We start from the raw sequence: 27,788 nt of genomic DNA, 5'->3' as shown, positions 1-27,788 counted from the left end.
AAAGTACAGTGTTCCAACATGATATTTAACATTTTGTTCAACGTAGTCCCTCGTCTCAAAAGGAATAATAATGGCAAATTATCAGATTATAATGAAGATGAGGGTTCCATGTTAGGATAAGAATGGATTAGCAAAGCAAACAAAGAGCTGCAATCCTTGGTATTCATTGTGATTCCGTCAGTATGCCCCAGTTTAATAAGTGAGTGTCACGTTAGGATGCCGTTTTAAAAATTAAACAAAGAATTACTCAGATTTTTCCAGAATATTTTTGGATTTGTTTTATTTCTGTTGGGGAGCAAAAGCAATGGGTCAAAATCAGTAAAAGACAATGGCTGGGATTTTCCAGGCACGCTCGCCCCAAGGTCAACAGATATTTGCATGGTCCGTGTCCCATTCACTACAATTCTTGTGGTGGGCAGGACAGGAAAATTTCAGCCAATGTTAATTAATGACGGGCTCATTTCCTTAAAGAGGGCAAAGGGACAGGAACTGGTGACATTGGATCACCATGTTGTTTGCCCCTTACCCCTTTAAACTGCCCTTAGAATTTCCAAAGCCCAGGTAGGTGCAGTTGATGAGGGAAGGTGGGAGCCTGGTTTGCCTTTGTCTACAAGGCCGGGCAGGGGAGGCGATGTCACTGGACTAGTAATTCAGAGGCCCAGGATACCGGTTTGAGGACTCGGGTTTGAATCCCACCACGACAGATGGTGAAATTTGAATTCAGTAAAAATCTGGAATTAAAAGATGTCCATGAAACCACTGTCGATTATCAGAAAAACTCATCTGGTTCACTAATGTGCTTTAGGGAAGGAAATCTGTTGTCCTTACCTGGTCTACATGGACTCCATATCCTCAGCAATGTGGTTGATTCTTAAATGCCCTCAGGGATGGGCAGCACATACTGGCCCAGCCAGCGATGCTAACAATTTAAGAATGAATAAAAGAAAGATAAGTGTCGGGAGTATGAAACTAACCCAGCTAATTTTCCTGAAGAAAAGTTATTGGACTGCTTCTGTCCTTGCTCAGAAACTGGAGAGCAATTAGGTCAGTGTGTTGGCAGCTTTGCTGATGAAATTTTAAGAAGACAGACATAATAAAACCATTAAATACGAAGATCAATAAGGCCTTTGAATCCTACTTTACCCGTGACACAACACTATAATAGACTGGGCAAAATTCAACGAGCACAGCAAGGAACCTAGAGGCATTGCTGATTCTTTCACAAACAACCTGTATTTAACAGATTACTATGAATATCTGACCTTGAGGGAGGGGCTTATCAAACGTTGCATCACAGCGTGGGTGATCAATGAAACATTGTTGGAATTCTTGCAATCCAGAGAAGATCTCTCTTTGTCCAAAGCAATGCAGTTAGCCAGGCAGGCTGAACTTTCCAAGCAAAACAGGCTGTGCATCCGGAGTGATAGGGTTCTTCCCTGGGGACAGACTGCCGATTCACTTCGATTCACTATCAGTGGGCTTGCGGGCGAACAGAACCAGAAGGAAGAAGGTGCGATCAGCGCCATTATTCCGCGTCCACGTTATTGTGTGAGAAAACCTCATTGGCATGAAGCCTGCCCAGCTGTTAATGCTGAGTACAGCTCCTACCACAAGAGGGGGCATTTTAAAACAGTTCACCACTGCAACAAGAAACTTACATCTTCAGGTCAAAAGTTTAAAGACAAACCATTCTAATTTGTCCAATAAATAGATGAGACTAAAGAACAGGGATGCATTCAGCTGAGGTGAAAGTGGCAGGGTCATAGAGATTTCTGATTTTGCACATATCATGGTTAATGGCTAGAAGACAAATTTTAAACTGGACACATCAGCAGAAGTGGGCAGGACGGTGGCGCAGTGGGTTAGCACTGCTGCCTGACACTGCTAGGGAACTGGGTTCGACTCCTGGTTTGGGTCACTGTCTATATCGTGTCTGCATATTCTCTCCGTGTCTCTGTGAGTTTCGTCCAGGTGCTCCGGTTTCCACCCACAGTCTGAAAGGCGTGCTGGTTAGGCGCACTGGCTATGCTAAATTCTCCCTCAATGTACCCGAACAGATGCCAGAGTGTAGTGACTAGGGGACTTCCACAGTAACTTAACTGCAGGGTTAATATAAGCCGACTTGTGACACTAATAAACAAACTTTACAGTGTCCTTGATTTCTAATACCACATCATGGCTACAGCCTGAATTTCTCCAGCCGTCTATGATTCGACTTCACAACGCAGGAGGTATTCCACTTGAGGTGTGAGGAGAGATGACTGCTACGTTTCGCTATCATGGTATGGAGCTCACCAGCACACCATCTGTCATTCCTAATCAACATTGTTCCTTATTGAGCAGAGAAACAGCAGATGCCACTGATACTGATGAGTTGTCACAAGAGGAAATCCTGAACAGCGGGAATGATGACGAAGATAGTCCAGATTCTTCTGCTGAGAGGATTTAGCATCTTATTGAAGAAAGTGCTGAAGATGCAAATTTAGCTGTACATTCTGCTGAAGGCACCAGTGACATGCAACATCATCCTGATGCTGCGAGTCTTTTATATAGCGAAGAATGGAAACCAAGAGGTTGCCACTATAACTCACATGGGACAAATCCCTGCTAATGTCAAATCTAAAGTTAAATCTGGAGGTCAAAGAGACAACAGAGGTTTTTCCTCCAGACTTTACTAATGCCCATCGGCATTTAAAAAAGTATAATTTATCTGCTTCAGCACTGCTGTTGATGGTGAGAACATCCATTCTGATGAAGTTCCAGAGATATTTAGATCTATTGAAGATTAAACTCACACTGAAGAGAGTGCGCACGCTGAAGCCCCTCCTACAGTAAAGGGAATTCCTGCAGAATTAGCAGGGCAACGATAATTTTTTTTTCTGATTAATTTTTAAAAATTTTTTTAAATTCATCTGTGGGACATGGGCGTTGCTGGCTGGCCAGCATTTATTGCCCATCCCTAATTGCCCTTGAGAAGGTGGTGGTGAGCTGCCTTCTTGAATCGCAGTAAGAAGTCTCATAACACCAGGTTCTTGCTGTGAGACTTCTTACTGTGTTTACCCCAGTCCAACACCGGCATCTCTACTTCTTGAATCGCTGCAGTTGATATTCTGTGGGTTCACCCACAAAGCCATTAGGGAGGGAATTCAAGGGTTTTAGCCCAGCGACTGTGAAGGAATAGCAATATATTTCCAAGTCAGGATGGTGAGTGGCTTGGAGGGGAACTTACAGGTGGTGGTGTTCTCATTTATCTGCTGCCCTTGTCCTTCTAGATGGAAGTGATCATAGGTTTGAAAGGTGCTGTCTTAGGATCTTTGGTGAGTTGCTGCCATGCATCTTGTAGATAGTACACACTGCTGTTACTAAGCATCATTGGTAGAGAGATTGAATGTTAGTAGATGTGCCAGTCAAGTGGGTTGCTTTGTCCTGGATGATGTCAAGCTTCTTGAGTGTTGTTGGAGCTGCACCCAGGCAAGTGGGGAGTATTCAGTCACACTCCTGACTTGTGCCTTGTAGACGGTGGAGGGGCTGTGAGGAGTCACGGGGCGAGTCACTCACCGCAGTATTCCTAGCCTCTGACCTGCTGTTGTAGCCACTGTGGATTCCAGTTGAGTTTCTGGTCAATGGTAACCCCAAGGGTGTTGACAGTGGGGGTTCAGTGATGGTTACACCATTGAATGTCAAGGGGCAGTGGTTAGAGTGTCTCTTATTGGTGATGGTCATTGCCTGGCATTTGTGTGGTGTGAATGTTACTTGCCGCTTGTCAGCCCAAACCTGATATTGTCCAGATCTTGTTGCATTTGAACATGGGCTGCTTCAGTATCTAAGGAATTGGGAATGGTGCTGAACATTATGCAATCATCGACGAACACTCTGACTTCTGACCTTATGACAGAGGGAAGTCATTGATGAAGCAGCTGAAGATTTTTGGGCCTAGGACACTACCCTTAGGGACCCCTGCAAAGATGTCCTGGATCTGAGATGACTGACCGTCTACAACCACAACTAGCTCCCTAGGTGCCAAGTATGACTCCAAACAGCGGAGAGTTTGCTCCCTGATTCCCATTGATTCCCAGTTTCGCTAGGGCTCCTTGGTCGAATGCGGCCTTGATGTTGAGGGCTATCACTCTCACCTCACCTCTGGAAATCAGCTCTTTTGTTTGAACCAAGGCTGTAATGAGGTCAGGAGTTGAGTGACTCTGGTGAAACCCAAACTGGGTGTCACTGAGCAGGTTATTGCTGAGCAGGTGCTGCTTGATAACTGTTGATGACCCTTTCTATCACTTTACTGATGATTGAGAGTAGACTGATTGGGCGATAAATGGCCAGGTTGGATTTATCCTGCTTTTTGTGTACTGGACATACCTGGGTAATTTTCCGCATTGTTGGGTAGATGCCAGTGTCGTAACTGTACTGGAAGAGTTTGCGCAGGAGAGCGGCAAGATCTGGAGCACAAGTCTTCAGTATTATTGCCGGAATGTTATCAGGGCCCATTGCCTTTGCAATATCCAATGCCTCCAACCATTTCTTGATATCACGTGGAGTGAATCGAATTACCTGGAGACTGGCATCTGAGATGCTGGGGATCACTGGAGGGAGCCGAAATTGATCATCCACTCGGCACTGCTGACTAAAGATTGCTGCGATCATTTCAACCTTATCTTTTGCACAGGTATGCTGGGCTCCTGCATCATTGAGAATGGGGATATTTGTGGAGCTTCCTCCTCCAGTGTGTTTAAATGTCCACCACCATTCTCGACTGGATGTGGAAGGACTGCAGAGCTTAGACCTGATCCGTTGGTTCATCTTCTCTTGGTCCATCTGATCCATTTATGAATGAGGCATCACGTGCCTTTGCTCATCACAAAAGTGAAAGTTAGTAAACCCTCTACAGCTGCAGAAATCTTCATAGGACCTGAATAAGCTTAATTCAAGCAAGAATAGCCAAAAAGTTAATCTTTCACCAGCGTACCAAGAAGAGAAAGAAAAAAAGAGAAGAAAATGAAAACTTATGTTCATTGCCTTTATACTGCAGTCCAGAAGCAGAAATCCCACTCTGCAGATGTCAGTACCTACCAAGAGGTAGATTATAGCGTGTGTGCATCCTACACATCCTTAAAGAGAGCCCAAAACACAGTCGGAGATTGATGCCACTGGTGCAAGAGACTGTGTGTGGGCGAGTGAGGGAGTAGAATGTGTAACTAGTTAATGTGACTGGAATGAAAGAGGTATAGTACAAAGGGTTAGCAGGTATTATGCAATTAACATGAATGGAACATCAGCAATGTCAGCTGATGCCAGATCGCACTGCGGGAAGAAGGTTCTAATGGAATCCTGCTAAATTTTGTCTTTGTAAAATCATGTAAATAGTCAATGAATGTTCACTTCTTGGCAACAGCATGATTTTCAATTCTCTTTTGTCAAAGACACCCTGAGTTGGCGGTGATATTAATACCAGAGGGAAAATAGAGAGAGGGAGCTTAAAGGAACAGAGGGAGAACAGATCGAGGGATGTTGAGGGGAGGAGGTGCGGGGGGAGGCAGAGTTAGGGAGAACAGAGGGAGGGAAGGAGAAGGCAAAGAGGAAAAACAAAGGGAGAGGGAACAAGGGTTTCTCTTAAGGCTACTCTAATGTAACATTTCTGTTTGCTGTCACAATACCAATATTTCTGATTGTTAATTTGATAATTGCTGTCATAAAACTGGTTAAATCTACTTCTGATTTAATTTGTGTCAAAGCAATTTTGTGGGATTTTGATTGGATGGCTGCCATTTCAAATACTACATAATATATAGTCAAATAACTCAAAGTGCAATTGTAAATAAAGACTGCTTGTTTTTGTCTGACACAAAACTAAAGACAGGCAAAGGGTTCTTTGAGTCCAGTACACTCCTCCAGCTTTCTTGGTCTCTCCAAAACATAAGGGAAGTATTAAATAGTCACTTCACTCTGAAAATGTTCAAAGTGCTAGCATATGAAAGCTCACCATAATTGATCACCCAGTTGGAATACAACTGCTTGAATATCACATCATGGAGTCCAACTTTGGCTGGCTACCATTTAACTGAACAGTTTGGCATTCAACCTGATTGGAAGTTGATTACACTCTTCAAATGAAATCCAAAATATTAGTACCAACTGGCATTTTCCCCACAATCTGTCTGGTGGAGGAGGGAGATATAAGATACTTTTCTTTCTCCATCACTTTATTTAAACCTTGCAATCTGCTCCTGTGTTCACAACTCACCTACGTTACTTTTGTAAGCAGTCATTTATTAGTTGGGTTTCACCAAGGAATGCTTTTGTTATGATCCTTGTGTTGATCATCACTTTAAGGGCACCACAGCAGATAAGGCCAGTAGGCCCATGGAGTGACCCAGTAAGATTGCGTGACCGGCTAAAAATCTGGTTTGCACCCGATTTTTCACCTCACCCAATCCTACCAGCCATGTTTTGGCGGTAAAATTGGTTTTGCTCCCAGAAAAGGCATGAAGCAGATTTAAAAATTAATGACATGATTAACTAAGGTCATGAGTGAATCCTAGACGCCATAATCCGGGATCACTTGGACTTGCCTCCTGGCCGGTCGAGCAGCAGATGGCCACACCGGGAGGGATCAGAGGCCATTAAAGCACTGGGCACCCTGGCACTGCCCACCAGGCACCCTGGCAATGCCCACTGGGCACCATCACTCCCCCAGGGAAGATGCCAAGGGGTTGGGGACTGGGTGAGGTGAGGCAATGACATGGGGAAGTAATGGGGATTGCTGATCAGTTGGGGGGGGGGTGGGGGGTGCTGCAGAAGGAGGATTAATTGGCAAGGGGGAAATTCTGCAGATGGGCAATCTGCACATGAAGGTTAATCGCGGAGATCTGCAGTGGTGATAATTGGTGGTGGGAACTCTGCAGATGGGGGTGATCAGCAGCAGGGAAGCTCTGCAGAAATGATGATCAGTGGGGATGACCCCCTGCTGTCTGCATACCTTAACAATAATAGCAAATTCCACAAGGATCAGTTAAAACAATGAGAAATGTTGCGGTTCCTTTCACTTGTGCACTCTTTGAAAAATAATTTTCAATAGGGACTTGTTGATATTTTATGTACATGGAATTTCTAGAGTGTGAAGGACTCTCTCAAACTTTCATGCATGCAGACAAAGCTTACCTAGGGTTGGTCAGGGATCAGAGAATAGGTCTAATGTTTAACTGCTAACCTAGTGCTGAGGGAATCCAGTTAGTGGATGATTTGCCGGTCAGTAAATTGCTTGTAAGTGCAGGCTGCAGGTCATAGGAACACAGGGTGAAGTGTTTGTCTTGCCTTCTGCTTTTAAGATCATTTTGCATCTGTTCCAAAGTGCGATGTCTGGAGTGTGATAGATGCACACTGGAAGCAAGACCTTTTCTGCAGAAAGAAGTGGATCTCCCGGGGCATTGTTAGTGGTAAGTCAGAGGGTATGTTGTTTCACAGGGTTAAAACACCTGTATTGCAGTATAATGGATCGGCTGTGTCTTTTTCCTAAGGCTACAAAATGTACTGTTTGAACAAACAACTTAGCAACATAGAGTGCTCTTGACAGTTTTGGGCTTCTGTTGAAGACCTATGCCGTATTTTAAACGTTATTTTTCAGAGGTAACGGAGTGCTGGGCCTGCACTGTAACATTTTGGCATGAGAAAAATCTGTTTCACCATTATCAGTGGAGCTTAGGTCAAAGTGTTCATTATAAATTGGATGACAATATGGTAGAACCACAATGAAATATGATCTCAACATTAAGGAAAATAGCTCTTTCCACAGTAGCCATGGTATTAATCTGAACTGCTTCTTTTTAAGAAATAAGTTCCTGTTTCAGATTGCGTGAAACATTACAGCCCTGAATGTTGCTTTTTAAAGAACACATTTGCATGCAGTTCGAGAAAGGAGGTTTGGTTTTGGTGGAAAGGAATATTGAGATAGGTTTGATAATTGCAGGAGAAATGCGAACTGATTGCTAGTGATATTCAAGAGTTACATATGTCATAAAATCATGGAGTGCCTAAAGTGCAGAAGAGGGCATGCAGCCCATCGAATCTGCACCAACTCTCTGCCAGTATCTTACTCAGGCCCTCTCCCTGCCCTATTCACTTAAACCTCACACATTTACCATGGTTCATCCATCTAACCTACACATCTTTGGATACTAAGGGGCAATTTAGCATGACCAATCCCCCTAATGTGCACATCTTTGGACTGTGGGAGGAAACCGGAGCACCCAGAGGAAACATACGCATACATGGGGAGAGCATGCAAACTCCACGCACCGTCACCCAAGGCTGGAATCGAACCCAGGTCCTTGGTGCTGTGAGGCAGCAGTGTGCCACCATGCTGCTAAAGATCATCGAAGCCTGTTGGTGCTAGGGAAAAGTATTGTTGCAGGTCTTGGTTGCTGTTGGGTGTGAGTTCACGATTTTGGGAGAAAGTTTGCATCAGCCGTCAAATTCAATCTTTTCTTTCTATAGGAGTTTTGCGGTTTTTGTGAAGTAATTGTTTGAACGTTGTTTCAAGGATCTTAGAATTCATGCTCGGGTCTGTTAAAACTTGAAAAACATTCTGTTCTATAATTAAATTCACATAACCAGTACAGTATAAAGCTAACATTATCTTATTACCAATGTGTCTGTCTTTCATGAAGCCAGATTGTGATTTGTTTATAATTTTGTTAAATCTAATTTTCAATCTGTTAGCAAAGATTGAGGCCAATATTTTCTAGTTTTTATTGGATAGTGGATGGATTTTCAGTTCTTGACTTTCAAGGTGTCCTTGTTTATTTGAACGATTAATGCCGTAAGATCTTGTTTTGTCGGTGAGGGATTGTCTCAGATAGCTTGAGTAAAGTCTGAAAGGAGTTTTAGCCTTCCTTCAACATATTGTTGAACTTTGGACATGATGCTTCCACTCCCAGCAGGTTTGCCGTACTTCACTTTCAACAAAATTTAATCATCATTGCACATCCTTCATGACTTGGTTGTTGATGATGGCTGATGAATTAAACTTTCTGTTATTGTCTTTATAATTGAATCCTCCCTGACCTCTAGCTATGGCAGCAATGCTTGTGATTGTTGCCCCAGCGCACTGCCTTATTTGATAGGATTGGTTAAGTGGCTTTACTGAAAAAAAAATGGTTTGAAAAGCTCGCATGATCGCAGCTATCTTCGGAAGGTTACAATGCATTTGCAAATGCGTGTCATGGTCAAAATGGAAACTAATCAACATAATATACTTGTCTGTCTTCATTCTTCAGTGATGGAGAATTAAGCGCGACAGTGAATTGCTGCACAGTATTCATTAAGACAGCCATTGGGTGTCATATTGAATCTGATTTGTGTAAAACAATAAAAATAACAACACGATTAGTCTTGTCTCTTATTTGAAATGACATAATGGGATCTTAATTGTAGAATTTACTCTGAAGCATCTACTGAGTATTCTACAGCATTTCTTTGTCAAGCTTTGAGTTTCGGTAACAATAAAAGCTAGAACTTAGTTCTTGAAACCGCAGATAAAATAGAAAGAGATATCAATACTTTTCGTAGGAGAAAATCCTTTCGAGAGCTAATGTACATAAGCTGAGCCATCCACGAGTTTCCTTCCAAACTTGTTTATAATGGCACTATTTGTAGATGTAACTGCTGAATGGATTTTACCAGTAATCCCCTTTATTTAAGCAATTGAAGGCAAGGAAAATAAAACACGGAATTTTAACCTTAACAATAGGAATATTGTAAGGGATTTAAACACATTAAACCCAGTAGCTGCAATACCAGTCTGCAGTTGGAGATGTTAGATTCTGTGATTTATCAAAAATAACCCTCACTTTTATCTATGCACTGTCACACAGAACACGGATTTAATTTGCTTCCACATTCTTGGTCCCTGAGATGAGATCACCAAATATCGATGTGTCTTCAACACTGGGATTTCAGCTACTGCGAGGTCACTGAGTGTTGCACCAAAACTGAGTGTCACACTGGTGTGGTGAGAAATATACGTTTGTGCCCTAGTTCGCTCATTTCTGAACCGGAGTGACTATGTGGAGGCTAGGTTTCATGTAGTCTGGGGGCAGGGTAAGTTGGAAGGGAAAATCATATCTAGGTAAAATTCACAGTAACTTCATTGTAGCGTTAATGTGAGCCTTACTTGTGATGAATAAATATACATTTTAAACTTCATAGAGATCTACAGCATGGAAATAGGCCTTTTGGCCCAACTTGTCCATGCCAACCAGGTTGCCTAAACTGACCTAGCCCCATTTGCCTGCGTTTGACCCATATCCCTCTAAACCTTTCCTATCCACATACTTGTCCAAACGTATTTTAAATGTTTAATTGTACTCACCCATAGCACCTCCTCTGGCAGCTCATTCCATACATGCACCACCCTTTGTGTGAAAAGATTGCCCCTCTGGTCTCTTTTCAATCTTTCCCCTCTTCCCTTAAACCTATGCCCTCTGGTTTTTGACTCCCCAACCATGGGGAAAAGGCCTTGGCCAATTCACCTTATTTTTGCCCTTCATAATTTTATAAATCTCTATGAAGGTCACTGCTCATCCTCCCATGCTCCAGGGAAAAAAGTTCCAGTCTATGCAGCCTCTCCTTATGACTTATGCCTTCTGCAGAGAACACTGGTTGCTATATGGGGTTCTTGTGCAGATATCAAAGAAGATGATGGCAAAAGCTGGAAAAAATAAACAAAATGCCTTAGTTCCCCTTTGGAAAAGGTGTTCTCACTTAGCAATTTTTTAAAATGGACAACATGACAAGCTGTAATTACAGAAACATTAAGTACCTTCATATATTATTGGTAAGAAATACTCTTTCCTAATCGGAGTAATGTCTGAGAAGACACAAGGGACCCAAAGCAAATCATCTATTTAGTTCTCCATTAAATCCAAATTTATCCTGAGTAATCCATTAAAGCCAATTCAGATTTAATGGGGAAAAAATTCTAATATCTTCAATGATTCTGTGTCACTTTGTTGGAGGTTATTCAAGTAATGAATTGGGAAAAAAAAATTAAAGGAAGCATGTCTCGGAAAACTATACAGACCAAAAGCTGATTGCGCCTTTCAAATCTTTTATATATAATTGGGAGCACATACGAGCTTAGCATTGAGTGAAGATCCAGATCAGCCATGGGCTCCAGCAAAATGAGAAGTTATCATTATCTCTACAGTCATGATAGTGTCAAATAATGTAATGTGCAGAAATGCTGAAATGACAAACTGTTTCTTAGTTGATAGATGTAACAAGGAAGCAGTCCATAAGTGGGAAAGACAACGAAAAAGTAGTTTGCTCTTAAAGTAAATTCTCACAATGAGCCGTTTCCTCGAAGATAAACAAAATATTACGGATGCTGGAATCTGAAACAAAAAAACAAAAAATACCAGAAAATCTCAGCAGGTCTGACAGCATCTGTGGAGAGAGCAGAGCCAATGTTTCAAATCTAGATGACCCTTCATCATCTCCAAAGAAGGGTCATCTAGACTCAAAACATTACCTCTACTCTCTCTCCACAGATGCTGTCAGACCTACTGAGATCTTTCAGCATTTTTCTGCTTTTGATCCATTTCCTCTGGTTAGTTGAATGTTGATGCTGTTCCCCTCTTACTTTTCAAGTTGCATTCAACAACATCTTTCTGTTATTGGGAATTAAGGTGCAATTACCTAAATGATTATTTTGTTGTAGAAGCAGATTTTCTGTTTATCAATAGAGTACTGGTTCTGTATTTGAAAAAAAATGCTGTTTGTGTTGTATCAGTACATTCCACTTCATGTGCATAAACTTCGCAGGATCTGCAACTCTTGTACTGAAACATTCAGCAAAGTTGAGGGACCCCCATTAACTTTTGCAATCTCCTTTAAAGTCAATCAAAAACTTGATAAAATTCACTCAATTTTGCAGCTCCTCTGGATTGAAGGAATCCTTTGTGGATTGAAGGAAAATATATCGTAGGGTTCTCCAGGGCCTGGTATAAGGACCATTATTTTTCTTGATGGATATGAGTGACCTAGATGTGGGTGGACAAGGCACAATTCCAAGTTCTGTGTCATCTGCAAATCTTGAAAGTATGGGGAACTGTGAAAAGGACAGCGATAGGCATCAAGAGTATATAAATAGCCTGTTGGAATGGGTGGATGAAATTTAACAAAGAGAAGTGTGAAGTGATACAACATGGAGAAGCAAAATAATGGGCACAGTTTTAGAGAAGGCAGGTGCATTTGTGCCATGATATAAGGTACAAATTGTTGAAGGTGGCTGGTTGGGGTGATAAAGTGGTTAGAAAGAGATGTGAACATCAGGCTTTACCTTTTTTTGTTATTCATTTATGGGACATGGATGTTTCTGACTGGCCAGCATTTATTGTCCATCCCTAATTGCCCTTGTTCAGAGGGCAGTTGAGAGTCAACGACATAGCTGTGGCTCTGAAGTCACATATAGGCCAGACCAGGTAAGGACGGCAGATTTCATTCCCTAAAAGATATTAGTGAACCAGATTGGTTTTTCCGACAATCAACAATGGTGTCATGATCATCAGTCGGTTCTTAATTCCAGATTTTTTTTTCCCTAGGACAGGTACATGGATGAGAGGGGTGTGGAGGGATACAGTCCAAGTGCAGGTCAGTGGGACTAGGCAAAAAAATGGTTTGGCACAGACAAGAAGGGCCTAAGGGCCTGTTTGAGCTGCAATTTTCTATGGTTTTGTGGTTCTTTGTGCTAGGTATGGCTCCAATCAGTGTGCACTCCCACTGACAACAGTGTTCTGAGGGCTCTTTTGCTCCACATTTAGTCAAATACTGCCTTGATGTCAAGGGCAAACACTTTCACCTCATCACTAGAGTTAAGTTTTTTTGTCCAGATGCCTAGTTACCCTTGTGAAACTCAAAATGAGCATCAGTGAACAGAGTATATTACTGAGCAAGTGCTGCTTGAAAGGCTGCAAATGACCTGTTCCATCACTTTGCTGATGATCAGGAATAGATGATTGGTTGGATTGGATTTGTCCTGCTTTTTGTGAACAATCTGAGCAATTTTTCACATTGCTGGGTAGACTCAAATGTTGTAGCTGTATTGGAAAAACTTGGGGCTAGTTCTAGAGCACAAATGTTCAGTACTATTGCTGGAATATTATTAGGGCCCATTGTATCCAGTACCTCCAGCTGTTTCTTGATATCATGCAGAGTCAATTAAATTGGCTGAAGACTGGTGTCTGTGATACTGTGGACCTTCAGAGGAAGCTGGGATGGATTATCCACTCAGCACTTCTGGCTGCAGATTATTGCAAATGTTTCAGCCTTCTCCTTTGAATTGATGTGCTGAGCACCATCGTCATTGAAGATGGGAATATTAATGGAGATTTTTCCTCCAGTTACTTGTTGAATTGTCCACCACCATTCATGACTGGATATGGCAGGACTGCAGAGCTAAGACTTGACCCTTTGGTTGTGGGATCTTTGTCATCTGCCGCTTGTACGGTTTGTTAGACAAACAGTCTTGTGTTGTGGCTTCTCCAGTGAGCCACCTCACTCAGTGCTGCTTCTGGCATGTCCTTTTGCACTCTTCATTAGACCAGGATTGATCCCCTGACTTGATGGTAATGTGGGATATGCTAGGCCATGAGTTTACAATTTGTGGTTGAATACAATTCTGCTGCTGCTGATGGCCCGCAGTGTCTCATGGATACCCATTTCCTTTTTGCTATATCTGTTCAAAACTTATCTAATTTAGCGCACTGAAAATGTCGCACAAAACAATGGAGGGCATGTCCAATGTAAAGATGGGACATTATCTCCACAAGCCACAGACCCCGTTGAGCAGCTATGTCATTTAGCTTGATCAGTTGTGGTACTACCTATCCATTCTTGAAGATGGACATTCTGTGCCCTTGCCCCTACAGAGCTTTCTCCAAGTGATGTTCGATGTGGAGGAGTACAGATTTATCAGTTGAGATGGTATGTTCAGCAGGAGGTTTCCTTCCCAATATTTGATCTGATACCATGAGATTTCATGAAATCTGGATCCAATGTTGGGGACTCCCAGGGAAGCTCCCTTCCAACTGTATACCACTGTGCCACCACTGCTGGTGGGTATGTCCTGCTGGTGGGACAGGACAAACCCAAGGATGGTGATAGTAGCGTGTGGGACATTGTAAGGTATGAATCCGTGAATCTGACTACGTCAGACTGTCGTTTGATCAATCTGTGGGGCAGCTCTCAAGTCTGGCATATGCCGTCAGATATTAGTAAGGAGGACTTTGCAGGTTCAACAGTGCTGAATCTGCCAATGCTGTTTCTGGCATCTAGGTCTATACTATGTGTTCTGGTGATCTTGTTCCTTTTTGTAGGTTTTGTATTTGTTTAATACAATGGAGAGGCTTACTCTACCATTTCAGAGGGCATTGAAGTGCAAAGTACATTGCTGTCTGGAGTCACATGTAGACCGTATCAGGTAAGGAAGGTAAAGGACATTAGCAGTGGGTTTTTCACCACCAGCTGCTAGCATGGAATTCGATCTTGTGTCTCCAGAGTATTAACTGAGGCCTTTTGCATTACTAGTCCAGTGACATTACTACTGTGCCACTGCCTCCCCTCACAGCATGCAGAATAGATTTATGAGACTGATTCTAGTCGTAAGAGATGCGTTATGTGGAAATATTTGAGAAGCTGGTGCTGTTCTCCTTGGAGGTTGAGGGGTGATTTGATAGAAGTGTTTAAAATCACGAGAGAATGTCAAAGGAAAGAAGTTGTTCACTTTGGTAAAATAGTTGAGAACTAGAAGACACTGATTTAATTGGTTGGCAAATGAAGCAACCGTGACATGAGGAAAAACTGATTTATGCAGTGAGTGGCTTGGATCTGGATTGGTCTGCCAGAGCTGGATTTTACCAATTCTTCGGGAGGGCCTCTAACAGAATGAAGAAAGGTGAGGTGCCCATTACTTTCCCACTCCCATGGCATTTCACCAGCAGTAGGGAAGATGGAATCTTGTCTTCCCATTTTAAGTTGTCAATTAAGAGCTTTTTTCTATCATCACCAGCACTTCACCAATGGCAAGTGGTCCTCTCTGGCTGAATGGTGAACCTGGCTGCCTCCCTCCAGGCCCTGGAGGTGTGGAGTCTTTCCTAAGTAGCCACTCTATGACCCATGGAGGGGAGCTCACCGGAAATGGGTGCCCCACAGCAATAACACCCCCTCCCCCAATTGTGATCAACTATTCCCCTCTGAATTTGGGATATGCCTAGACCCAGTGACTCAAGATTCCACCAATCACATTGCGTGGGTAACATCCACCACCATTAGTGTAGGGTTCCAGCAGAGGCTACCACTCCTGTCAGGTTTGTATGTGCACTTCCAGGAGTTGGAGGAGCTGCAGGGTGTGGGCATCCCTTATGGCACACTGCTGGATCTTGACATTGGCATGGTGGTTGTGGGGATTGGGGGCAGGGGGAGGGGGTGTTGTGCGCTGAGAACCACTGCTCTGTCATTGACTTTGAACCCTTGCCTCCCCACCTGAAACTTCTTTCCTGTGACTACCATTCTGCCCAAGACTCACCTATAGGCCTATAGTCTGGTCCCTTGCTGATCCTGGTTCTCTCATGGGTACAATACCCACAACTCCCCTGGAGCCATTGTCTTCTGATAGGTCAGAGGATAAGATTTGTACCTCCAGGCTGCTCGATCCTGAGGAAGGGCTGTTTCTGGTCCCATATGGCAAGTGATACTCCATTAAATTCCACCCAAACTACGAGATGCCATTCAAATCACGCCTGCTGTGATTTTTGCAGAATCAATTGGCATATTGTGCTTTAAGCCAATAATGATGTATTGTGCTTTAAATTATAGAAAGCTAGTCTGAGCTTTAGTGGTGGTGGCAGCTTTGTGGTATTGTCACTGGACTAATAATCAGAGATCCAGGAAATTGCTGTGGGGACCTGGGTTCAAATCCTACTATGGCAGCTGGTGAAATATGAATTGAGTAAAAATATGGAATTAGAAGTCTAATGATGACTATGAAACCATTGTCAAGTGTCTTAAAAACCCATCTAATGTCCTTTAGGGGAGGAAAACGTCCATAACTGGTCTGGCCTTCATATGACTTATTGTGGTTGATCCTTAAATGCAATTAGGAATAATGGGCAATTAGGAATAGGCAATAAATGCTGGCCCAGCCAGCAAATGAAAATAATTTTGAAAGCGATACAGAGTACTAGCCATACAGTTACATCCTGCCATCTTCAACATTTGTGATGTAATGGGACAATGGTCATCTGCACTGTTATCTCACAATAAGCATGCAGCAAAGCCAGTGACATCTGCAATGGAGATCTAACCAATGTGGCCATAACAGGAACATCTGTCATGCAGTCCTGTTAGTCAGCTGATGTTTGTGCCCAAACTCCAAGGTGCTGCAATGGATAGCTTCACCTCACGGAGAACTTCTGCAAGGCAAGTATATAGAGGGATTTGGAAATCTGTCCAACAATCCATACCTGGGAACATTGTGAGGAGATGTCATCCAGCTACGGACAATTCTGTACCGTCACAAGACCCTCAAGTCAGGTAAGTGCTACCTGGGAAAGTAAAGAGGCTGCAGCAATTGAAGTAAAAGGAGCTTTTGGCACAGCTGAAATTATAGAATCATAAAATCCCTTCCGTGCAGAAGAAGGGCATTCGGCCCATCAAACCTGCATCAACAACAATCCCACCCTAGCCTGATCCCTGTAACCCCAAATTTACCCAGTAATACCCCTGACATCACCCTAACACTAAGGAGCAATTTAGCATTGACAATGAACCTAACCCACACATTTTTGAACTGTGAGAGGAAACCAGAGCCCCCACAGGAAGCTCATGCAGACACAGGGAAAATGTGCAAACTCCACATAGACAGTCACTCAAGCTGGGAACGAAACCTGGGTCCCTGGCACCATGAGGCAGTGGTGCTAACCCACTTGGCCAGTCACAGATTCTGTATTGCCCACAGCTTGCCAATTGGCCATGCAAATACCATTGATGTTGCTTAACAAACTACAGGAACATTTTGTTACAGGACAACACCCTAAATTAACATCTAAAGGGCAGAAGTGTTAGTAAATGGCATCAAATATGTAGGACAAAACAAATGAACAAGATATTTAAAGAATCTTGCAAGTGGCACCATTTAGTTGTACATAAAATAAAACATCTGTTGTTTGATCACCTGAAAAACAAAGTGCTTGACTCTGACCCCCTTAACTGCTCCTTGGAATTGATGGCCTGGGAGATCCCTGAGGCTTAGAAATTATGGATGGTGGTGACATCATTGTCACCGATAGAAGGTTGAGTGCTCCTTGTAGAAAGGTAAAATGCTCACATCAGCACTAATCACAGACAAATCATCAATGGATTCTAACTCTTGGCATTCCACTACATTTTACTTATGTGCTTTCTCACTACAGCTTATGAAAAGGAAATATTGGGCTATAAGTTGGCTCATATGTGGGTGAAGAAACAATCTCGGGAGCCCAATAACTCACATAATTGTAGAGGTTGTTAAAGTGTACAACCTGATGGGTCTTGTTGGCAAGATCTATGAGTACATTATGGCACGTTTAGAAAGAAACTGATGATAAAGGTGTATGTTAAATGATAATTGCACTTTAATTTTATAGACGAGTAGTGTTTTTGATTGAATATGAATGGATTATAATTAATTTTAGGTTAATCATTCCAATATTTCAGCTCCAACCTCTTGAGGATAATTTGTTTTTAGTTATAGACAAGCTGTCTTCAAAGAAAGTGTTTAATTACAGCGAATATTGTTACCTGCCTTTAATTATCGGGAGCTTGTGAATTCCTTTTCCTGGCTGTAAGATCCTGGTCGATATGCATCAAATCATGTTCTGTAAAATCAATGGAATGCTTCAAGCAGGAGATGATGGTCATTTGAATAGTGCAACTTTTCCATTCAACTAGATGGAGAGTGGAGTGCAGGTGGGATGTTGGGGTGGAAAAGTAAGAACTGCAACAATTTCCTGGCACTGTAAACACTCAAACCTGATGTTCAAATCTTTCTGTTTTACAATATTCAGTTGCGAATCCATTTGGAGCCCACCTTTTAAATTAATAGTTTCACCATTTCCAATTGATATGTTTGCTGTTCTGAAACACAAGAGACAATGGTTTACTTTGAGCCAAGCACCTGTGGCTGTCTGATATGTCTAATATAGTTGACAGGGGAAACTGCCTCCCAGCAATACAAACCCTCTGGAGCCCATAACCCAAGGTAACATTTGAGAAGGCTGAGAAAGGCAGAGGTTATCGATAGATAGTTGGCTTGGAGCAGTAACCGACTGGTTGTTCTTAACTTATTTGAAATCCTTTTCAGCAAAACGGATGTTCCCCAACCATCCATTGGTTAGGAACAACCAGCTGGTTACTCTTCCAAGCCAACTTTCTATCAATAATCCCTGCCTTTCTCAGCCTTCTCAAATGTTACCATGAGTTATATATTTTCTAAAGTGTTTCATAAGACTTTGCATGCAAAATACTGATTTTGAAAACTAGGGCATGCAGTTTAAACTGGAATGTAGCTGCATGCAGACAAGGCTGGCTTAGTAGAGACGGAGACACTCAGGATAGAGGTAAATAGATTTTTTTTTTGGAATGCTATATATCTGAAGATCTGTGTTGAGCTCTCAAAATTACATGGCCGTGGGCATAAAATGAAAGATATCTATGTTTGCTAGGGATATCAGATTAGGAGGGATTACAAGAAGAGATACGTTGGTCGGTGAAGTGGGCAGACAAGTAGCAGATGCAGTTGAATTGAGAGGCCTATCAAGTATTGCAATTTGGGAAAAAGATTAACAGAATTAAATATATCTTAAGTAATAAAATTTGGAAGAAAGGGGCTACGAAATCAAGGCCTATAGATTTTTAAATGGGGGTGCAGATACAAAAGGTCTTAAGAGACAACTCGGATTTTGGGTTTTATGCATTCGGACCTGGGTAGTCTTGTGGCACAGTGAGTAGTATCCACGTCTCCGAGCTAGAAGCTCCTGGTTCGAGTCCCACCCCAGGTCTTGATGGCCAGGAAAGGTGCAATCAAACAGGTTGAGTATCAAACTGCAAATCCTTTCAAACACCTCAATGGCTGGTGATAAGAGCCAGGAGAGACTCCTGGTCAGCCATGTTTGATGTACAGTGACACTGCATTCGTTATAAGTCCCTAGAAACAGACTAGTGCATTGTTCTGGGAATTACTAGCCAAGGACATTTGATGTGGGAAGAGAATTGGACAATGGGATCTAGAATATAAAAGCAAAGAAATTATTTTTAAATTAAAGGAACTTTGTTTAAGATCCAATATTGCATGCAGTTTGAGAAAATTGCTAATGCAGGAAAAACATTTGAGCCACGGATGGAGGACCACAAACAATACATTAGCAATCACATGGAAACTTAAGGAAAATGTTTTGAATGTTCAAAAGACGTTGCTAAATAAATTATAATGGATCTATTGGCACATTTGCTGTAGGTTATTCAGTGAGTTATTTCTAGAACCGTAGAACCCCCACAGTGCAGAAGGAGTGTATATCATTAACAGTGCAAAAATTAATCTGCAGAGTTTGATATTCCAAGCAAGATAGAAAAATATCAAATCGAACGAATGGGGTGGTGAACAAGGGAACCACTTCATAAATGGTCACCTATACCTGTGCTGACTGATCTACATTGTCAACAGCTAAGCAAATGCCTCAATTTTAAAATGCTTATAAATGTTTTCAAATCTTTCCATGGCCTCACTCTTATGATCTCCAGACTTACAAACCACTGACATAACTGTGTTCCTGTTCTGGCCCCCCATGCATCTCTGATGTTAATCACCTGACCCTTTGTTCACCGTGCCTTTAGCTGGTAAGTTTCTGGAATTCCCTTCCAAAGCTTTGCTGCCTCTCATCTCTTTTTCCTCCTTTGAAGCGCTCCTTAAAACTTTTAGTTCTTTGACCAAATTTTTGGTCAACGGCCCTGATACCTATTTAACATGGCCATGATGTGGAGGTGCCAGCATTAAACTGGGGTGGGCACAGTAAGGAGTCTCAGAACACCAGGTTATTTGGAATCACGAGCTTTTGGAGTGCTGCTCCTTTATCGGATGAGCCTACTGATCAGCTGAGTCACCTGATGAAGGAGCATTGCTCCGAAATCTTGTGATTCCAAATAAACCTGTTGGACTTTAACCTGGTGTTGTGAGACTGCTTACTATTTAGTGTATGTCAGTGCCAAACCTTGTTGATAAGGCCCTTGTGACGTGCTTCAAAATGTTTTACTATGTTAATCCTGTTACAGAAATGTAATGTGTTGCCTAAACATTGGACTCCTTTGATTTGTAATATTTACGATTTATCCTAAAAAATACATTCAATATATTTATTTTACAAGGAAGTATGCTTTTAAATGATAAAAAGTACAAGGAAGTAATTTATCTGTAAATACTTCGTACATGGAAAATATTAGTCTGTGTACATTGTAAACATATTGGCTGGTCAACATGCATACTTTAAACAGGATTGATGCTGATATAGTGTACATTCATGGGCAGTCAGAGTAAAAATACTATTTGACCTAATTCTTTTGATGTGAGTGCTGTTAGAGCTAATAGTTCTATTGATCTAGGTGATGCACACTGTCATGAAGATGCAGTTTCTGCCAAATAATGATTTTTAACTGTGGGCTGGAAACCTGAATTGAACTTTTAAAAAGAGACCTTTTTAAAAAAGCGCAGAGACTGAAGTGACTTGAACTCACAGCCCTGTTTGCTGACTGTGAGCGCCCAGGGACGCTTCTGCACACAAAGATTTCTTAAAAGAATTCAAACCAGCAACACCGTGTCCCAAGGAACAACCAACTCAGTCATCTACATACATCTTTAAATCGCAACCATCAAGACTAGGGCATGGTGGCAGAGTGGTTAGCACGGCTGTCTCACAGCACCAGGGTCTTGGGCTTAATTCCAGCCTTAGGTGACTGTCTGTGTGGAGTTTGCACATTCTTCCTGCGTCTGTGTCTATTTCCTCCGGGTGCTCTGGTTTCCTCCCACAATCCAAAGATGTGCAGGTTAGGTGGATTGGCCATGCTAAATTGTCCATTAGAGTTATGGAAGTGTGTCGGTTAGGGGATTAACGGGGCAAATATGTGACGTTACAGGGGTAGGGTGGAGGTGGGCCTTTGTAAGATGCTGTCAGAGAGTCAGTGCAGACTTGATGGGCCCACACTGTAGGAATTCTATTGAATTTCACCTGAAACACCAAACCACAGATGGTGTACTTTGCTTCTTTTTCCCATTGATTATGACTTGGTCAACATATCCTTTCCCATTCTAATTTGTATTTTGTGTGTGTGTGTGTGTGTGTGTGTGTGTGTGTGTGTGTGTGTGTGTGTGTGTGTGTGTGTGTGTGTGTGTGTGCGCGCGCGCGCGCGTGCACGGAACTCAGTACATACTTTGTTATTTTACTTTGACCAGCTTGAGTATAATAAAGCTAACCTCTTTGTTAAACTTAAGAAAATCTGTCCTACTGGTTCTTTTATGATCACAGTGCGTGAACAGTTAATTACTTAAGGAATTGGGAAATGTATCCTTTTCAAACTAAAATACCTGTTGCAGTAAAATGAGGAGAGAGCAATGAGGAGAAATATTCAACTCCTCCTCACCTGGTTGTAACAGAAATTTGGGCGGGGGGGGGGGGGCACAGTGTGACAATGCTCAACCCAAAGACACATGAGAAGTTGGGAGCAGGGAACCAAATGAATCACTTTCATTCATTACAAGTTTCCTTGTGGTTTGCAGTGCTGGACTGCTAGAAAATGTCCACATTTGAAGACAGTGCCTTCCTACAATAGAGTGAGGTAACATGGAAGAGCTTAAAAGTCCTAACCATTGAAGGGTTGAAGGGCATACTTAAGTATTTAGAAATAGATATCCTTGGTGCATATGAACTTGGAAATATACCAGTAAAAATTCCAGACTCCTCAGAAACAGTCTGAACAAATTTGTACAAGTTTGAAAGAGTTAAGCAACTCACTTTCGATCGATGGGAATGGGGGCTGAAGATAAAATCCACCTATGAAAACCTCAGTGTTATGATTCTCCTCGAGGAGTTTAACAACTCACTCCCCTTTCTCTAAGGACCCAAATGGAGGTGGTTGGCATAGGGGTAATGTCATGAATAATCCAGAGCCCAGGCTAATGCCCTGGGGACGTGGTTTCAAATCCCACCACGACAGCAGATGGAATTTAAATTCAACTAATAAATATGGAATTAAAAGCCATTCTAATGGTGACCACAAAACCATGGTTGATTTGTTTATAAAAAACCCATCTGATTCACTGGGCAGTCCTTACCTGGCCTTGCCTCCATGTGAGTCCAGACTCACAGCAATGTGCTGACTCTTAAGTGGACTAGCAAGCCATGCAGTTGTATCAAACAGCTACAAAGTCAGAAAGGAATGAACCAGGCATGAATCTAGGCACCAGAAACAACAATGGCAGGAAGACAAAGTCCCATCTTCACTTTGAAGAAATCCTCCATCACATTGTGTGGCACTACCACTACACTAAATGGGAATGGAACAGATCTAGTGACTTAAAACTGGCATCTAAGAGATGCTGTGGGCTATCAGTGCAGGAAAATTGCGAACAACCACATTCTGTAATCTCACAGTCCAGCATAACCCACAATCAACTATTACCAACAAACTAGGGGGTTGGCCCTGGTTCAATGAAGAGTGAAAGAAGGTATGAGGTGTCAACCTGATGAAGCTACAACACAGGACTACCTGCATATAATAGACAGAGCTCAGTGATCCCACAACAGATTAGACCCAAGCTCTCCAGCCCTGCCACATTTAGTTGTGAACGGTAGCTAAGAAGAGGGGGAGGCTCCATAAATATCACCATCTTCAATGAGGGGGGCACTGCATAAGATAAGGCTTAGCAACCATCTTCAACCAGATCTGAAGAATGGATGATTCATCTCTTCTTCCTCCTGAAGCCCCAGAATCACAGATATCTGTTTCCAGACAATTCAATTCACTCCACATGTTACCAAGAAATGCCTGAACCCAGTGGATACTGCTAAGACTATGGGCCATTCCAGCAATAATACTGAGGGCTTGCACTCCAGAATTAAGCACAGCCTTAATCAAGCTCTTCCAGTACAGCTGTAACACTGGCCCCTACCCAGCGAATGCATAAAATTTTCCAGGTATGTCCTGTATGCAACCCAACCAATTAATACCCTTCCTCTCCCCACCTGCCCCTCCACCCCACTCCCAGCCAACCCCATCAGTCTACTCTCAATCATCTGCAAAGTGATGTAAAGTGCTGTTGACAATCTAACTGTTTGCTCACCTGCTCACAGACACTCACTTTGGATTCCACCAGTGAGTGTCATTTGGCCTCTGAACTGATTTCAACATGAACAAAAGAGCTGAAACTTAGGAGGTGAGGTCTGAGTCACTTCCCTTGACATCAAAGCAGTGTTTCACCAGATGTGGAATCAAAGCTGAAGTGAATGGAAATCAAGGAGAAAGTTCTTCATCAGTTAAGAGTTATATCTAGTCACAATCAAAATCCTGACATTTAACATTGACCAGAAACTGAAGTGGACAAGCCATATATTTTATTTATATATTATACTATATATATATATATATATATATCATGCGTACAAGAGCACATCAGAGGCTAGGAATTATATATGAGTAACTCGCCTCCAGATTCCCAAGACTCTGATCACCATCTACAAGACACAAATTAGGAGTATAATGAAATGCTCTACACTTGCCTGGATGAGTGCAGCTCCAATAAAACTCAAGAAGCTTGACACCATCCTGGATAAAGCAGCACGACTGACACTCCATCCACCAACATCAATATTTATTCTCTCCAACATTCCTGCGCAGTGATTGACTGCAGAAATTCAGCAAGGCTCCTTCAACAGCATCTTCCAAACCCATGAACTCTACCACTTAAAAGGACAGGGAACACCATAACCTGCAATTTCCCCTCCAAATCACCTATCAATCTGACTTGAAACTATGTTGCTCTTCCTTCACTGCCACAGAGTCAAAGTTCTTTAGGAACTCCTTTCCTAACAGTACTATGGGTTTACTGCACCACATGGATGCAGCAGTTCAACAAGGCAGCTCACCATCACCTTCTGATGGTTATTTATGGATGTGAATAAATGTTGGCCTAGCCAGGACTGCCCACATCCTTTGAGTGAATAAGACAATCGAGGAGCAAAGAGTTTCCCTAGCCAGACAGGCAGCCCTCATAGCAGACAATCATGAGTTACACCACATACCCCTAACTCCAATTAAATTTAAATGTGACCTGGTTCTTTTCACAGGCTCGGGCAGGATGGGAGAGAATTAGGTGAAGGTGAGGGAGGCTCGAGAGAAAAGACTAATGAAGGAAAACAGAACTATTAGGAACCTACCCAGTGTGTTCTCAGCGTTGTAAGCCTGGCCACAGAGAGAAAACCCTTGGCATGCAAAGAAACCCACAGGGAATACTGTAGTCAAGGCAGTGTATGTGGCTATGAAGGTTGTGACCTTGTGTTCAAAAGTGAATGGATGTCAGAATGCCTACCAGAACTTTATTCTTAAAAGGAGAATGACTCCCAGAGGGAGATCAGCATGCCCTGAGATACTGGCTGTTGAAGACTCTGCTTGTGACAGAAGTTGTCAAGTTACCACCCAAGAGCAGAGTGAATACCAATATGCTGGTTAAGGGATTCACTGCAGAGTGGGCTAGTTACAGGGTCAGTAATGGTAGGTGTGACCCCAAGCTTCCCCATGCAGGTGGTGGACCTTTTTATGAGGAAATGTCTAGGCTAGTTCCTCAACTTTCAAGTTTGCTGATGACACTGCTGTAGTGGGTCAGATTTCAAACAACAAGGAAACAGTACAGGAATGAGATAGAGAATCTGGTGAACTGGTGCGGCGACAATAATCTCTCCCCCAATGTCATCAAAATGAAGGGGATTGTAATCGACTTCAGGAAGCGTGGTGGAGAACATGCACCTGTCTACATCAATGGGGACAAAGTAGAAATGGTTGACAGCTTCAAGTTTTTAGATGTCCAAAGCACCAACAACCAGACCTAGTTCCTCCATGCCAACATTATAGTTAAGAAAGCCCACCAACACCTCCACTTTCTCAGAAGACTTAAGGAAATTTGGCATGCCAGCTACGACTCTCACTAACTTTTACAGATGGTCCATATAAAGCATTGTATCACAGGTTCAATGGTTCCACCAGGGATGATAGAGGCAATAGAATTTAAGAAGGTAAATTTTTAAAAGACCACAGTAGAGCCCATAGAATGTAAAGTAGACAAGAAAGGGTTTGGAAAAGAAAACAATGCTGAAATGGAAACAGTAAAGATTGAATAGAATGCACCTGAAGTACGTCGAGCAGAGACCTGCCCAGATCTCAGTGGCGACCAGCAAAATTCCCAAGCAGGCAAACAGACCATGAGGGAGATACCTCACTGTATCGAAGTGCCACAGAGGGGTGCAGCTGGACAGAGGTCTGAGAGAAGTACCCCTGAAGAAATGGTACAGATGAGGAACAGTCCTCTTCCCAGGAAAAGAGAAGATAATGCACCCTAAAACAAATGCCACTTGTCAAGGCCACAAAGGGCATATTAGTGAAATCACTGGGGAATTGCGCAGAGGCAAATCAGGTTGGCAAGTCCAAATTTCAAATCTCACCAAATCCAGTAGTTGAGCTTCAGAACTGGCTGACAGTGAGGTGCGGGGGGTGGAATCCAGACACCCGACAGGATTTTAAAAACAGGTCACAACCCACCAACATCAGAGGCATAAGTCTTTTCAATATGCCCAAAACTGAACAATAAGCCCTGTGGGTTGTGCCTGTGGCCATTGATATAACCAGGCAGTCAGAGAAATTTGTATTGTACAAGCAGATCACTTCAGTAGCCTGCGGGAGCCGACACATTGCATGACTGCAGAGACAAACATTGCTGTTCACTACCCCCAAAGTTCAGCAGAAGTCACATATCTATTCGCAGCAACATACCCAGAGCGCTAACACCAGATGTCTGTGAAAACCCAGATGCTCTAGACAATACGTGAAAACAAATTAAAAGGAAAAGGGGCCAAGAGGGCATTAGGTTTTGAAACAGTACCTTCCTTAATCCAGAACCTCAACACTAAAGCAAACTCAGTCGCGTTAATGCGAGGTTACTTTGATGGAACTTGTATTTACAACCTTACCACCTATGGATTACACACTTTTGCAAGGAAAAACAATGTGATAGCTAATGCTTTATCCAGCATTTAACTCAGCACGGAATCATTTTGTTACAAAAATTTAAACTGAGCACAGCTATAAGAGTCTAAGGTTGAGATGTGAATGTTTGGGGGATGAATATGTGCATATGTTTTTTATTGCAACCTGAAAATGGAATGCTCCTATCATCACATTTCATTTTGCCTGGCGTGGAGGTGTCACAGGGATCTGCTTTATGCCAAATAATAATATTTAACCCACTGGCTGGAAATCTGAATTGAACTGTTAAAAACAGACTTTTTATAAACACAGAGATTAAAGTGACTTGAACTCACAGCACAAGATGGCTGATTTCAATTTGCATTAGCAAACATTTCCATATTCTGCCTCCTTGGAGTGGAGTCAGTCTGTCTGTAAAACCCATCAAAGATAGTGGCAGAATTTTATGTTGCTCAGATAGGTACACACCTGACCTAGAAGCACGTGATATTGCACGTGATCTTACCAAAAAAACCAAGTGCCAAATGAACGTGGAAAGGGAGAGAATTGTGCCTATTTTTTGGGCGAGCTGCCAAATGAAATTGCATGGCACTTACTAAAATAATTGAGGCAAAGTGTGATTCTCACCAGTAGTAGGAGGGCTAGAGCCTTGTCATGCCAGGCAGCTGGCTGTTGGCTCTCAGGTACCATTGTGCAGCCACCCGATCTCCAAGTTCACTGTGTACATGGGAGGTCTGTCACCTGCCGCCCTCCGCTCTCCCCCCTCCCTGGCCGCTTCCTGATGCAGCGTACACCACTCCCTCCCCAGCTGATCACAGCCTTGGCCAATCCCCAATGCAAAGTACACCACCCCCTCACCTCCCTATCATGGCCCTGCCCATGAGGCCCTGCCTCCTTGGCCCACCCCGGTGGTGCCAGGGTATCTGGTAGACACTGCCAGATTGGCACTGCCCATCTCTGCCCCCAACCACACAGGGGGGCTTCAGTTGTGTCTGGTCCCACTGGCAAGCTATCGTGTCAGGTCCCCATTGGTGGGGAACACATATAATTCTCACTGGTAAGGTCCTTCACTAGCGAGACCGTTAAGGCAAGTGAGCCTGGACAATTGCGTCTGGAACTCACTAGTAATATTGAAATTACCTAATAAGTACTTATGACTGACAGATCAGGGCCAGTAATATTGTGAGAAGTGAAAAACCAGTGAAAACCCCGGTTTTGCCTCTCGCCTGATCTTATCATGAGATAGCCCCCATGGTTCATACACAGATTAAAATTAGTAACAATAGATTTATTCTAGGAGCTTCTAAATGTACAGAGTACAAACTGAAAGCAAAGCAAGGCAGCTGCGGAAATCCCTATTCAACAGTTGGTGATAGGCCATTGCTTGGACAATGGGACCGTAGCTAAGTTAGCTTCCAGATATGGGCAGATGACGTCACCTCTGGAATCCA

At 42.7% G+C, this 27,788-nt stretch overlaps 1 protein-coding gene across 2 annotated transcripts in view; it reads left to right on the top strand.

The window, feature by feature from the left end:
• The window catches only part of rbfox3a (RNA binding fox-1 homolog 3a), a 1,494,706-nt gene that overhangs the window by 83,905 nt on the left and 1,383,013 nt on the right, over window positions 1-27,788 (top strand). Inside the window, exon 1 of one of the 2 annotated variants that reach the window (XM_080208867.1) lies at window positions 7,331-7,439. The exons of the other annotated variant lie outside the window; for it this stretch is intronic. The gene's annotated coding sequence lies outside the window, so the exon portion shown is untranslated. Of the gene's footprint in view, window positions 1-7,330; window positions 7,440-27,788 lie in introns of those variants that run through there. 2 annotated transcript variants of the gene reach the window in all.

Source organism: Carcharhinus amblyrhynchos, chromosome 21, assembly GCF_965287045.1.
Source record: "Carcharhinus amblyrhynchos chromosome 21, sCarAmb.v2.hapA, whole genome shotgun sequence".
In the NCBI taxonomy this organism is placed as follows: Eukaryota; Metazoa; Chordata; class Chondrichthyes; order Carcharhiniformes; family Carcharhinidae; genus Carcharhinus; species Carcharhinus amblyrhynchos.
Note: the sequence above shows the minus strand (reverse complement) of the source record. Positions and strands in the feature narration are given on the sequence as shown.